The sequence below is a fragment of the Eucalyptus grandis genome, chromosome 11 (genome assembly GCF_016545825.1).
Source record: "Eucalyptus grandis isolate ANBG69807.140 chromosome 11, ASM1654582v1, whole genome shotgun sequence".
NCBI classification, from domain to species: Eukaryota; Viridiplantae; Streptophyta; class Magnoliopsida; order Myrtales; family Myrtaceae; genus Eucalyptus; species Eucalyptus grandis.
In genome coordinates this window covers 30,215,916-30,221,478 of record NC_052622.1, presented here as the reverse complement: position 1 = coordinate 30,221,478, position 5,563 = coordinate 30,215,916, and the positions used below count along the sequence as shown (strand labels likewise).

The following is a 5,563-nucleotide window of genomic DNA, read 5'->3' as shown; positions in this document are numbered from 1 at the left end:
GGAACCTAGAATTGTCTACTAAAGAATAGTTCTAAAAAATTGAAACTGAGAATTGTTGATTCCATGGATCAACTGAAGAACAGGACCACCGCTCCGATCCAGTTCTCAAGTGGGTCCATAGAACCAATCCCACCAAGTGTAACATTTTCCTGCAAGCCAAAGTAAAAAGAAAGCCAAAGAACTTCCTTTTGCAAGATCGGTAAAAAGATTGGGCTCATACTGAAAGTTGAGAGCTAAGGTAATGAATCGATGGACATTGACCTTGAGAGTCGAGGTCATGAATGAGAGATAGAGAGATGACTTAGACAAGGTGAAAGAGAGACAAGACGATCACTCGATCAATGAATGTTAAGTTTTGAATTAGGGATTTTAGGATTTTTATTTTTACTAATTCTTTTGTCAAAAATTTGTTTTAAAAATTAAATATATAAATTACCGGTTTGATTTAAATGGGCAATCTTCCCTTCCCAAAATTGGGAATCGGATAGGTATCCAATTGAAACCGAAAACCGGATCGGTTTCCTTAAAAGCCTCCGGTTTCGGGTTTGGTCGAGTCTGATTTCGGACGGTTCTTTAATTTTTTTTTTTTTTTCATATCCCTATAAGTATCAATTCACCGACACTCGAAATTGCTTCAAAAGTTTTTCCAGCATTCCGGACAGCGGCTTCTGTACAACGTGTTGACTGTCTTATCCGGAGCTACAACTTGAATGCATAGGTAGAAGATTTTTCTCTGCTCGACGTCGCACGCGCAAGTGCATGCTAACCACAGATCTCGGAAAGGCCGGTTTTGTTTTGCTTTTGGGCTCGGGCTTTGCCTCGTTTCGTCCATCTATTTTAGGCCCAATCCAGTCTGAACCGTGGCAGAACACGAGGTCGACTCTTTACCATCGAATAATTCGACGTCTACTTAACGCAAGGTATCCAAAGCCTTTTTAAGATATATCGATGCTGATATAGTGAACTACATATTTTTTACTTGAAAATGTGTTTATACTTTAGCTGGATAAATAAGTTTTACAAAACGATCGAAATAAGCATGGCCTACTGACCGTATATTATTAGCGGGAGGTCAGTTCGAGAGGCTTGAAACTTCAATGGGTGAATTTGAATAATGTTCTTAGGATGTATTTGTTTGGGAGGAAAGTGTTTTTCAAGGATTGGTTTTATGGACTTGTGAAAAATGATTACTAGATTGAAAACACTTTGTGGTCAACTAAAATATCCATACAAAAATTTAGGAAAGTGAATTCTTAAATCTAAAGATGTGAAAATGAGAATTGCTTATATCAAATACTATAATCCTTTTTTATTTTTTATTCATTTTCCTTCTTCTTCTTTGGCCAATAAGTCGACGGCTGGCCATAGATGAGCTAGAGCCTTGCCATTGTCAGCTAGGTTCGAGATCACTAATCTGGCAAGACCGAGGCCTTGTAAAACTTTGGTTAGCTCGACCTCTCTAGCCTGCACTTGTGGCAAGTAACCAGCCATCGTTGGGGCCCGGCAACCGATGAAGGGGAGAAAAAAGAAAAAGTTATTTAAAATTTGATTTTTTTTTTTTTTTTTTGCTATGAATAAAGTCATGAGGTTGAAATTATTTGCCAAATGATGTTCAAGCATTAGAAGATGTTTTTGGTTACATATCACAAAATAGAGGAAAACTATCCACTTTACTGAAATTGATTTCACAGAAACTATTTCCCTTCATTATAATTTTGGCAAATCCAACAGCTCAAAATATAGATCGACAGAATTCTGAATCAAATGTCGTCAGGCAGAAGATATTATCTCTCTGTCCACAAGAAGTTAAATGTAAGCATGTGTATGAGTTACTACACTGGCAACTATACAATCGTTGCTCTTCTATCCTTCATTTGAATCAAGTCATTGAGATTGATATTAGAGGGCCACGATCTTCTTTGCCTCAAGAAAGGTTTGCAGTTGAAGGATAGAGCTCCCATTTGCAAGAAAGCAGATATTACTACATTTTAGGAAATAGTCTAGCTAAGTAACTCTACAAATTACATAATCAAAATCCCAAATAAAAACTGCATCCATCATGCAGCTGTCCCGTATTTCATTGTTAGTATGCCAGCAATCTGAGACTACTTTTCAGTTATTCATAAAATGCTAAGCCAAAAATAGCACTTCTCCATATCCTTTGTCAGAAATTTATTCATTCCATCCAGACCCTACCATTAGCTCCTTCCCTTCCCCTTCCCTTTCTTCCCAACTTACTTTTCAACCAATTACAGTAACCTCACTCAGCATCGGGAAGCTTTCACTAACTAAAGTATATTATAGCTAGAAATTCCTCTTCCACAAGGCAAAAGAAACTATCCACAAACACGCATAGAATATCCCTACACATGCTTAATCAAAAGGCACAGTAATTCTTTCAAGTGCTTAGGGACATATTAGCTCAAATCAACCTTTGAAACTCTGGGTGAACTTTCAAAGCTCACTTCTGACAAACTTAGCTAAATCTGATTAGATGCAAGTTGTGATCATGCATTCCAAAGATATGCCTGATCAAGTACATATATTCACCAGACATGCACAATGCTCTGTCTTGGAAGAGCCTGCATAATTGGCAGTAAGCATGCCAGCATAACTACAGGTTTAGCAACCACCCACCAATTGCTTGTCAATGACTACCCTGCGATATGTCATCTGCAGTCAACTACAAGTGCTGATGAGAGTACACAGTCTGATGTCTGACTTGTGTACACACCTGAATGTGGGTAAGATGATGACTATTCCAATAGTCCGCCAAAGAAAAGAAAAGGTCGCCTACTCAAAAGAGTTTTTTCTTTTGGCGGAAGTGGGTGAGGGGAATGGGACTCGTGACACAAAGTGAACATATTAAGGATATTTCCGTTCGCTATTTAAATATTTTTCTATTGCCTTTTCCTTCCACCCCATCCAAACAACCTAAATATTGATTCCCCTCAACTTGCTTCCAATTCTATTTCCCTTCATTTTCCTCGCAACTTTGACTCACCAAACGTTAAGGGCCTAAAGCTGTGTTGGGCTTCAAAAACAAGCAAATGCCATCTCAAGAAAAAGTGAAAGACGGAATTCAACAAACAACCACAAGCTCCTTAAAAATATGATCAAATCAAGTAAACCAACTTAGACCTAACCACTGTTTTTTTTTTTCCCCAAGAAAAGCATAGCGCATTTTAGATGACTAAAAGGAAAATCAAGAAAAAGAACCAAATCACAGAATTTGCTACTCACCTTTACTAACAATTAGACCAACTTGCTCCCAGTTAAGGTTAGTAAATGGCTCCAGCTTAGCAAAATTAAGCACAAGGGTGACAGGAAGGAATATCAAGAGGTTAAACAGCCCCAAGTATCCAAGGAACTGTGCCATGCTGACTGGACCTTGCTCTTGCTTCACATCATCATCAGGTAGTTTATTCCTAATCAAGGTGATGTATACAGCATACAGGGCAGCTGAGACAAAAGCAAGGATGTCTCCAAGAAGAGGGTTTGTCACAGTTGCACTTACTAAAGATTCTGTTTGGGAGTCACCCACACTAACAATGATTGTTCCTCCCATACAAAGAAGAACACTGATCAGCTTTATCCAGGTAAATTTCTCTCCCAAGAACGCAAGAGAGACCAAAAAGGTGAATAGACTTGATGCACTGCTCAAGATAGTGTTTGACTACGAAAAACGAGGCAATGAAACCAATCAAATAATAACCACAGAAACATATGCAAAAACTAGACACGGCAAACCACTTATAAAAGATGCTAGTACCGTGACAGTAGCGTAATTTAAGGACAGATTGAAAGTGAGATGTGCAAAGAACCAAAATGGGCAAATGAGAAGGCTAACTTTCGCGACTCTCATCCTAGTCCAATGTCCCTTTGCGTCCTCTCCCTTGTCAACAACTTCACTCATTACACCTTGATCATGCAAAGCCCTTGCACTCTCATGCTCAGATCCTACATAAACATCTTTTGCATGATGACTAATTTCGCCTTCCTCTGCAGATGAGGATGGATCCGGATCATCAGCTTTCGCGCTCAAATCACCTCCTGCAAGTAAATTCGCCTTCTCTGACTCCCCCGATCCTTTCAAAGAGCTACTATCACCACGCTTCCTATTCCACCAGAACCATAAACTCCCACATTTATCCTCCACATGGCGCCTGATTTCAAAGATGGGAATGTAAACGATGAACAAGGAATTGCATATATATGTGATGAGGAAAGGCGAAACTCCCGAATCGACCACGGATTGAACCACATAACTAGCAGCAATCCAAATGGTGGTGACGGCAACTATGTATATCAACCCCAAAACCCATCTTCAGACTTTACTCGTCATCTCCTCCTATCGAAATTCCCAATCTTTTTTCCCCTTCTTTGAGCAGGGAAACCATCAAATCACCTAACAATTCACATTCGCAGAGACATCCCGTCCTAGGATAAGTTCCCAAAAGCCTCTGTAATTCACGAATCCAGAAAGGAACATCCGCATTGCAAGATACGATCAACTGCCGGAAGCTCGAACAACCACACAACCCGAAAGCTGGGGAAATTGAAGTAATACTTACATCGCCTGCTTCGCCGGGAAACTCTCCTCAAACCAATCGAATAGTTCGATCCGTCGCGAGTTCAGAGACCCGGATGAACTCAAAAACTGAATCTTTCTCAGATGAAAATCGCGCAAGACAAGTCGAGAGGGGTCGTTGAAAAATTGACGGGAGTTTCGTCTTCTTCTGATTCTGACGAGCGACGCGGACATGGGAAATCTGGGCCCGGGATCGCCGCCGCAGTCGGCCCATCATGGCTCGTAAATGCAAGCCCATCAACGGTTGGGTTGCGACCTATCTAGCACTAACATGAGTACGCAACACCCAATAGGACATGTCGACATGTTACTCCTATAAAAATGACACGTTATATATTAAATATATATTTTTATATAAATACAAAATAAATATATAATAATAAAATGATATAGAATTATACGAAGGCTCCCGAAGAATATCGGTGCTTCTTAGACTGCGGCCACCGTCGGCCCTTTTATTATTATTTATTTATTTTTGTATTTATATATAAAAATATATATTTAATATATAATGTAACACAAAATTCTCTATTTTTTGAAGAATAACATGTTTGCGTGTCGTGTCGTGTTGTATGTCCATGTCGTGCTATATAGGTTACAAGTCACTGGTGGCTGGGTCCGTGATAAGGTTGGTCTATTCTAGTGCAACAGGATGTTCGTTTCAATGTGCGTCTAAGTTCTTTTGCGGTACTAATCGTATAAAAGTATGTTGCTTTTTGTTTATAGTGAGATATTTTCTCGAGTTACATGTTTAGTTATTTCCAGTTCAAGTCCATACTGTTCCCTTCCCATAAAATGTGTTTTTCCCTTGTTTGATTGGGGAGTTTTGTTTCTTTGGCGTGCGAATTTTAGATAATGCATTACTTTTGTTATTACTTATAAAATTATGTTTCTACAATTAGCAGGAACATCGACCAATCGAGCTCTTTATCAATGCTGTTCTATTGTTTGTCAAGGTAATGGGATTGGGAC

The 5,563-nt window shown here is 39.3% G+C and overlaps 1 pseudogene; it reads right to left on the bottom strand.

Annotated features, from left to right (window-relative positions):
• Positions 1-1,718: 1,718 nt before the first annotated feature.
• On the bottom strand, positions 1,719-4,680 carry LOC120289558 (annotated as a pseudogene).
• Positions 4,681-5,563: the final 883 nt, after the last annotated feature.